Consider the following 10,131-nt stretch of genomic DNA (forward strand, 5'->3'; position numbering starts at 1 on the left):
ATTTCTTTTGATTGGAAATATTTGGAAAAGTTCCTCTCCACTGGTTTTAAAAGGTGTCATTTTTTTATGAATGCTGAGACGTTGATTAATAAAATTCCGAAAGCATTAACTCAACTGAGTGGACTCCAGCTTTTCCTTTTTTTATTGTTATGATTCGCAAAAATAAATGCAATAAAAAAAAAATCCCAGAAGCTCTGTTAAACTGTATCCTCAGCAGTCTCCCTCCTGATAGCCCTACCAGATGTTTTACGACGCTAGACATGGGGCTGTTTGCTCTTTTCTCAGGGGAAGACCGAGCGAAGCCTTGGCTCAGCACCATGAGCCTTCCGCTTGTGACCTGGTATCTCAGGCACGTTGTGCACTAGCCGGTGCCCTGGGAAGGGGCTGGGAAGCTTAGTCCCCCTGCTTTTAAGGTGCCTTGGGATGGAGCAGGTTTTTGACTGGCTGCCTTTGGTTGCCCTCTTCCAGCTTCTTGGAGGCAGCTTATGGAAGGTGATGCTCAGGTCCATCTTGTCCACCATGTGCCCTGGAGTGGCCCTGGGGGTCGTTTGGGAGGATGATGGATGCAGGTTCTGGCTCTGCCCAGCCAGGGCCACTTCCTGTGCAAGGATGGCCATGGCCACCTGATGCTGGGAGACCCACCAGGGGAGACCCCTCTCCCTTGAGGCTGAGCTTCTGGTTTCGCTTTTCCCAGGTCTTCCAGGAAATATGCCCTCCAAACGGAGCCGGAGAGGCTGCAAGCCTTTGTATTTGGGAGGGATGAGGCGAGGGCTGAGGGCTGGGGGAGGCAGAGGCGGGGACCACTCCTGCTCCAGCCATCGGCCGGCTGGCCAGGGAAAGATTTATTGCCCTGGCTGCATTTGGGATGCAGACTGCTCAGAATAGCCATCCATCCTACACATCCGAGTGAGCTGCCACAGGAGATTCATTTGTAAGCCAGCCTACCTTCTTCCTGAAGTTTCTTTCTCCTTTATACTGCAAAGGCTAATATATTGTTCAAATTAAAGCGGGCCTGGGGACCCAAGACAGAGCTGGTTATTGAGTGGAATGGACTGATGAGGAGTGGGTAATATATTTAAAGACTGTGTAGGAGCCACTAGGGATGATATAGTCTGATTTATTTGATTTAGCATAATTTATAGTACACTAGACTATGTTGTGATTCTTCGAGATTTTTATCAGGAAATTTGCATTCAATATTTAAGGATCTCTGGGTAGAAACACTCTTGTTATTTTATTATTTTGGCTTTAAACATATGTACCACAGAAAAATTTATAAGTGTATAAAGGGTTTTAATAAGTTCAGATGGAAAAAAAAAAAGTTTGAAAGCTAAGATCAGCAAGGGAGGAGAATTCCTGCTTCACCCTTTCCCAAGAGCACGGGTGGACTTTGTTAAAAAAGGCAGTACTGTATCCACATGAATTCTCCTTTTTTTATGTCTTTAGGACAGAGCCAGCCTTGGTAGAGCTGCTGACAACCAGAGGTCACTGACTCAACTGGTGTAAATGAGTACCGAGCCCCTCCGATTGAGCCCACCAAAACCCACAGATCAGGTCTGTTGTGCACCTCCTTCCTTTCTGAATGGTCCTTGATTTTTGCCCTAAAAATTTAAGAATTTTGCTTAGTGAAATAGGTGATAGTCCATTTTGTTGATGCCCTAAGCATGATTTTTATGTCCTCAAAAACTTTTGGTTTGTAAGTTTAATAATTCTAATAACGTCATCCTTTTCGGGGACTGTCCCTAAATGGAGATCTCAGGTGAAACTGGGGCTGTCGTTAGAGCAGAAGTGGCTTCATCACAAGGTTGGGGCTCTAAGTGCACCATCAGGGGAAACACAATTTTTCTCTTCTGGAAGTTTAAAACTTTTCCATATGCAGAGCAAGGCAAGGGGGGTAGTCCCCAGTCTGTGCCCTGCTGAGGTACCTCATGATGCAGTAAACATCTCAGCAGATGCCTTGGCTGAAACACCTTAAATGTTCATAGAAGGATCACCATCTCAAATCTGTGACATGTCATGGTTTCAGCCGCTCTGCTGGGCCTTCACCTGATGTCATTTATTTGTACATTCCACGTTTTTAAGGTTTGCACCCCATTAAAGCATAGCAGGCCGCAGTCCTTGAGCCCTCAGCCTGAAGTTGTTCAGTTGGGGAAGTTGAATCTCAGGTGTTCCACAAACTGCAACACTATTTAAAACCTTTGTTGACAGTCAAGCACATTGAGTGTTTAAAGTTTTAATAGGCTTAGAGTTAATTCTGGAGTTCACCAACATCTGCATACATCCATAATTTACAGGCACCTCTTACTTGGTTGGTTTAGTAAATTGTACTTAAGAGTGTTTTTGAAACTTTGGCAGCTCCACGTAGAGTTTCATGATTCATCTGTGCCTTTGCCAACTCCTTTGTTTCTTTTCCTTTTTGCTTCTTTCATTTTTTTCTTCACCCCTTTTCCCCATTGGAAGATGTTCTTAAATACTTAATTCAGGGCTGAGGTTTGGAATGCACTTTATCACACACCTTTTCTGTGCCAGAACCCTTTACACACTCTATTAAGGACAACTTTCCACATCCTAATGTATTTATTTGTGAAATGGCTTTTAAAGCCGGTGTAGATGGCAGAAGGCGAAGCGTGATGGGCCAAGTCCACTTGTGGAGGAGCTCTGCCCCTTTCCTGCAGCTTACCACCCCACCCCCCCCCTTACGGGCAGGCAGGGCTTGCTGTCCTGCAGCCTCTCCCTCTTGCAATGCCAGCAGCGTGGGCAGGGCGGCCATATGCCATAGTGAGGAGAAAAGTGATGGGCTAGGAGCGGTGGGATGAGCTGTGGGGGAGGGAAGGGGTGGGTGGGTATGCACCGTTAGTGGTGAGTCCCCAAGGTACCGCTGGGTGCGTGGCTTCTGACCAGGGACATTTGCTTCGGCTGGGAGGGTCCGGTCGATAAATTTAGGACAGCTGCCTGGAGGCAGCTGGAGAACATGGAGGCTTCCAAAAAAACCTCTTTATGCCTTTGCCCTGGACAGCCCTTAGGAACTGGGCTGGGAACTGCTGGGATGGTTTGTTGTAAATAGTCAGTCTTCCTCGCGTGTATGAACCTTTCAGTTTCTGGCAGCTCTTGTCAAAATAATCCTGTTTTCCTCAAAACATGTGAGTGTTTCTGGGCTCTAGAGAAGGCTGAGTGCCTGACAAACTCAGTGCTTGTCTCTTCAGGCAGCTAGAGGTGGCGGGGGCACAACTGTGACGCTGGCTGCGTTGGCGGCTCTCATAGCTTCCCTTGTTATTTTTATTGTCCCAGCCTCCAGAGTGCTCTGATTAGGTTGGAATCCTAGCTTTTGTTTTGGTTGGTTTTTTTGTTGGTTTTTGGTGTTGTTTTTTTTTTTTTTTTTAAAAAAAGCAATTTTCTAGCCCTCGTGGCTGTGGAAAAAGTAGCTTGAAAACACGTGATGTGCTTTGGATGTGCTAAAATCAGAAAGGGAACAAAGAGAGCCCAGTTGGGACTGCAGGCACGGGACGCATCTCTTTTTAAACTCTGGATTTTTTTTTCTCTGCCTTGCAATCACTTCAGTCTTGTTGTTGTCCTTTTAGTAGAGGTGTGAGGCCACAGCACAGTTTGCCAGAGGTGACACTGCAGGCAGCAAGTGAAGAACATGCTCAAGGTGTCCTGGCCACATGCTGCCCCGCTGCCTCACGTGGGCATTTCCCAAGCACTGGGCTGGTGCAGGCATTGGGAGAGTTGGCAACAGAAAACCAAAGAGTTAGAAAACAAGTTGTTTTCACCTCATAGCAAGTCAGCTTGCTTTCACTTCATGTTTCCATCCCAAACCTCGTAATGGTGGATTTTCAGTGTGTCAAGTTTTGGTACCTCTAGCCTTGCCACACACTTGCAAGACCTGGTGCAACACTTTTGCTGCAGTTGGTAACTTAGTAAAATTTGCCTTTTTCACCTGAATTTGGCAGCATTACTCTGAGAACACATGCCCTCTCCCCGCTCAGATGTCACCCCTTTCTGGAAGGGTGGAGTTTTCGGCATGTCTCCTGGCTGGGCAGCAAAGCAGTGAACATGCAACAAGACGTTCCCAGCTCTAATGAATAAAGGTCTAGGAACTACACTGTGAAAAGAAGTTGGATGCAAGGTGTGGAGCCATGAATTGTCAACAGTTTGTGCTCTGCTGACACTTGGGTTTGGTTTGCATTATTCCTATAGTGAAATAGGAGTGGCTGGTACTCTTGTTCCTGTCCCGGCTGATTTGACTCAGGCAGGCAGCTCTTCTGGGCTGGTAACAGAGGATTTAAACTGAAGGGAGGCAGAGTAAGGAGTGGAAAATGTTACAAAATAGAGCTGGTCTCATCTTAAAAAGATTATTAACTCACAAAGAGTTAATTTGAGCAGGTTTATATTTCTCTGTCTGATATTTATGTCTGACGTGGTTGATACACAGAACTGGCGTCTGCTCGGTCAGTTATTATTAATAACTATTTGTTAACTCTGGCATCTATAGTATGCCAGGCACTGTGCAAAACCCAAGGAAAGCGTAGTGTCTCCCCAGAGAGCTTATACTAATCTATTCTATAGCAACAATATTTTTTTTTAATACTGTGTATAAATCATTATTCTAGCAGTATTTAATACAGAGGTTTACACTTCCCCATTCATGTTTTCATGGCAAACAAATTTGCCACAGTGAAAACACTATGCAGTTCAATCCAACTATATTTTATGGAGTTTCTTCCTGGCAAACCATTGGAAACCATCGCTGCAGAGAGGCCCTTAACACACAGTTAACTTTGAAACCTGCCTAAGCATCATTAACTTTAATGGCCCTGAGCACATGCTTTGGGCTAAGCATGTGCTGAAGTGCTCTCCTGAATGTAGATGGGATTAGGCCTATACAAAGTGTTTTGGTGAGATGTGGCGTAAACCTTCAGGGAGATTAAAATCCCCCAGGGGTTCGCTGTGGAAGTCGGTATTACATGTCTGTCGGTTGTGAGGGGCCTCATCGGGCAGCATGAGCTCACCCTCCCATTCAGGACCATTTTCCCATCTGAGGGATACTGAAATCTCCATCGACCCCGGTGGCCTTTAGCAAGGGCGGGCTCTTTTTTGCTGTGTGCAGAAGCGCTGTAGTACTGCCCTGCATGCAGGAGAAATGGCTCCTAAGAGAGTAGATGAAATCATGACGGGCCAATCGTGTAAGATAAAGTTTTTTTTAAAAAAGACCTTCATTGAGTCTGACTAGAACGAGTCTGTAGTTAAATAAAGGCATATAATGAAATAGAAGCAAGAAAAAGCACAAAAAATAAAAATAAACATTTACTTGCACTAAACAAACAGTATCATCCAGTCTCTATGGGAAAATAACTGAAAGAAGATAGTATTGGAATACTTAAAAAATAGAATATTGCCTAATGAGGTCCTTAGGGGACTATTTATGTAGACTGCATGAACGGCTTGATTAAAAATGGAGCGCTGCCCACATTCAGAATTGCGTCCAATTTAGTCTTATTTATTTAACACCTGAAGCCAGCTTGCATCCCGTGTTGAGCTGCCATCGAGAAGCACTGGAGATGCCTGATGGTGCCCTCTTGCCTCTTTGGGAATCACGAATCAGCACATCTGCACTAGCACTTGCCTGATGGCAGAGACCTTTCGATTCTCCACTGGGTCGTTGCCCCAGAATTACGTCGTGTGTCTGGACCTTTTGCAAGCCTCCGGGGAGGCAGAGGCAGAAACCTCCCCAACCCAGGGAAAAACCTGAGCTAACTTTTTTGCCACAGGAGCATGATGCGGAAAAGGGGTGCAAAGGAGATGGTGAGAGGGAACAAAATCTGGGCTGCCGTGAGCTCCTAGGCTGGCTCACCACATCTCATATGGCTTCAGAATAGATACCCCCTCACTGTAGGGATTTTTCTATTCCCCTAAAATACCAGACCTTATATCTTTAGCATAAGTTCAAGTAGGCTTTGGCTATTCATTGTAGTGAGCACAGACAGAAATGAACTGTTCCTTCGGAAACCAGCTATGCTGTGCTGGATGTTAATGGTGTAACAACATAAGCCAAGACATAGCAGAGACTCTCTTTAAGATTTATGAACGACTGGGTTTTTTTGGGCTGATGCTTGTGCAGTAAGTCAGGTTGGCACAAATAATTCCCTGAAGACTTTACCCAACGTCTGAAAGCCCTGAGAACAGACTGCTGCAAGACTGTGAGTGGGATATATGGGTGAATGAGCAATTTCTTCCCCTCAGATCTGGTTGTTTCTATGTAAATACGCAAAGACATAATTATAGGTAAGACCACTTGGAGGAAATAGATGTGCGAGGGCAATGGCATTCATTTCTAGTGAGTATCTCTAGAGGCAGGAGGCTTCAAGGATCAGAGTCCTGGAATCCCCAAATGGTTACCTTATGAGTATCCTTTGTTTTTAAGAAAGCTCAGTGAAAGTCACCTCATTTTTCTTTTTATACTGCACCATCATAAAAACGAAATCTTCCAAACATTAGTAAACCACGGCATGGCTCGGTAGAGTGTTTTAACTTGTGTGACATGAAGAGAAGTGTGATGCATGTTCTCAAATAGCTCTGTAAAATTATTTACTAAACAAGCAAGAAAATGGTTTATTTAGAAGTACTGAATTACAAGAGTGAGAACTGGAAACTAATAAGCAAGAAGGGAGCAATAAAATATTAGGCAGCCAAATGACTGTGGTTTGATATATCTTGTCTCAGCTTTCCTTTGATTTTCCCCAAAAGAAGTTGGCAGTGACAATAGAAAGGCTGTGAACAATGTAACAATATGATGTACTTCTTCCAAAATGTAAATACAAAAGAAATGTTCTAAAATGCCCTGTATCAAATTATCTACAAGAAACAGAAAAAAAGGAATCGTATTTTCAGTTCTTTGGAAACACAGAGAAAAATCAAATGCATAGCGTAAGAATTTATCTTTGCATAGATACAAATTAATTATTAAAAGTTTGATCCCAATTAGAGAAGACCAAATGAACACTTTGATGATGATGTGATGGATGGGGTATGTGAGTGATGTGTTTCATCATGATCCCAGTTAACAGAATAAAAGGAAAAAACCTCCAAAACTCAGAATGTGCCTCACACATCTCTTCCTCAGCAACTAAGGATATGAATGAGGATATATTGACTTTTTAATGAATTTCAAGTTCCACAAATGGGAGCCTTTTAAGATCCAGATATTAGGTGAGCATACAAGATGACATTTTTATAAGGCTTTTAGATACAGGTCTTAATGCAAGAGGTTCCCACCCACTCCTATGGACAATAACTGTTGGCTAACCCTGGCTTAATATAGGCACTAGAGAGAATACGTAGGGAGGCAAAAATAGTCTCAAGCCAAAGGCTCACCCTATGTGCCTGTAAGTAAAGTACAAGAAGCATAAAGAGCTTTATCTACCTTTCCTTTCCTAATGCAATCTGTTTTCGCAGTAAAACAAATGTCTCATTTGTATTATTTTCTTACAGCACGCCATAAAATGATTATATTTTTCAAAAGCTTTTCCAGTGAAAGTGAATAAATAGGTCTGCAGAGGTTCAAGTATCTCCTTTTCCGCGGCTCTGAGTCGGTTGAATAGGAGTCCAGCCCAGCCAGCCTGGAAAATCTGAAGTGTATTCCCAAGCTCCCGTCTCTGGACTCATGGATTAAGCAGACAGCATGCTGTCCTAGGGGGGCTCAGGGTCACAGCTGTGAAAACTCCTGGGTGCCTGGTAAGTCAGGTGACTGTACTAGACACTCGTTTGAAGCATCAGAGGGTGTTTTGTTTTTTACCCCCTAGCACTGCTCCTTGGCCTTCCCTGGCCCATGGCCAAAGTACCACTCCAGTTCACAGGCAAAACTGTATTTCCCATCAAGACCATGGGCCTTGGTCACTACTCAGATACTCTCTTTTGCTCTTGTAAGCCAAAGCATATATTATAATACTGAAGCAAATATTTACTGTTTGTTATACAACGCTCTATAGTCCTCCTGTGGCCTTTGACAAAATTCACTTCACTGCTCCTGTTTTCCTAGCTAAAAGCTAGTTAAGGAAACAGATGGATGATTGCATCTGTGTGATGACGAACTCTGAGAGGAAAGTCAAATGCTCTGCTTTTTACTCAGTGTATGCTTGATCTGAGATCATTGGGACTTTGCTTTTAGGAGGTTCTTTTTTCCTAAAGTAACCCAGAGGCTTCCAGCGGGTCAATGACAAAAAGACAAAGTAGCCTAAGAATACTGTGACCGTCCTCTCTTCCACCTCTAGTCCTTAGTTTTCTCAGCCTGACCTTAGTTTTTTAATGGCTACAATTTTATGAGCAATATGCCCAGGTCAGACCATAAGATTAAGACAACATTTCACACAAAATGTGTACCTGAGTTATTTTTGTTAATTTCTCAACTCAGCAGAAATTATTAGACTTTGTGCAACATGCTCCCACAGCAAAAGAATATCACAAGATGCTCTGATGGGCAAGTGTAGGAGGCTGTAAATTAAGTGAAATACATTTACTGGGATCATACAGGTTTAATTTATAGGAAAGCTGGTTGTCTCAAAATAACACTCGCTGCCTTTTATTTTCTTAAGGTCGTGTAGACAGGACAGCTGGCAGAGGCTCAGTCCCAGTGCAATCAATAACATTCACCCTGACCAGCCCAGATCATGACTGGGCCAGCTCATTCTCCGTAGCAAAAGAAATCAAGCACGATTTCCTAGTTGCCAACATTTCAAGGACTACATGAAATAATTCTATTTTCAGTAAATACCAAGGCCAGGCTGATTGCAAAGCCTCCACTCCAAAGACCCCTTGTGCTAAGAAAAGCACATTATCATTATAAAGTTAGTCACTATTTCATTGTGAAATGAAATGAAAGGGTATGGCAGTCTGCCCCTAAATTAAAAACTACAGCCAAATCCCGTTTGTTCTTCACCCACTGTGTGTTATTGCTAAAATCTCTAATTGACGATGATTGCATTTTATGAATCCATGAACAAATATTAATTTAATTTACAGTGTGTTCAGTTTTGTTAAACATCAAAGATGGTAATTTATAAATGACATCAGCAGTAATTCTGCCTTTGTTCAGGGCCGTTCCTGCTGCCAGTCCAGGCACTCAGCACTTCAGCTGGCAGCTGCCTGCAGGCACCAGATGATGCCCAAGTGTTTGCCTTCCAGTGAAATTGACCTTTCTCTTTCTGAAGACAAGGGGGCACCTCATTGTCCGCATACCTGGGAGGAAGATCTGCCTTCTCCTGGAGAGGGGCAGCCTCCAGAGCCAGCTGTCCCATGTTGGCTTGACCTCACAGCTGAAGGAGAAATTCCTTCCAGGGCTTTGAGGTAACATGGGCTACCCCCCAGCCCCAGTGCGGTGCTGCTCCTCCTGCTTCACACAGGTGCTTCACTGGGCTCAGAGATGCTGTTTTTGCATAGCTGCTTTAGCAGCCTTTCCACGTCTGCCACTGGAGAGGGTGCTTCACCGTCCCCAGGATCCTCTCCTTGTGGTACAGGATGGACAACTCAGCTGGCAGCAACCACCTTCTTCCAAGGCACTGGGAAGCTGGAACACCCTTTTCTTGTTCTTTACCATTTCTGGCCCCTAACTTGGCTGCTCTGAACCTAACTGGCTACAACGGTTGTCCCACAGAGTGTAGGAAGCTTGGGGAAATGCCGCATGTAGATCCTGAGCTGTTTACCTTAGAGAAAATAAAACTCTCCTTCCTTTTAGGGGACCACAGACCTGTAGAGGAAACTTCAGGATAACCGACTTGACCATCAGTCCTTTGCACACTTTTTCTACCGGTGCCTCTTCCCTTGGACATGTTCTGTGCTTGCAGAGCATCGTCCTCAGTCCACCTTCTTGCTCCACCTGCTGCCCTGTGATGGACCTCCCGCTCCTGCAGCTGCAGGTACAGTCTGGAACTGGTCAGGATGCTATTGCCTGGCTTTTGTTCTTCATTTCCACATCTTCTCCTGGGAAAAAAAAAAAAAAAAAGAAAAAGAAAAAAAGCCACTGGGGACTACAGGGGACAGAACAAGATAGTGCTCAGTGTTACTGGGAAAAGTGTGGGAAGAATCCAGCTATCAGAGCAGGAGTTATGGAGACCCTTGCCAGCAAACTCTACCACCACA

The sequence above is a fragment of the Falco cherrug genome, chromosome 1, assembly GCF_023634085.1.
Source record: "Falco cherrug isolate bFalChe1 chromosome 1, bFalChe1.pri, whole genome shotgun sequence".
NCBI classification, from domain to species: domain Eukaryota; kingdom Metazoa; phylum Chordata; class Aves; order Falconiformes; family Falconidae; genus Falco; species Falco cherrug.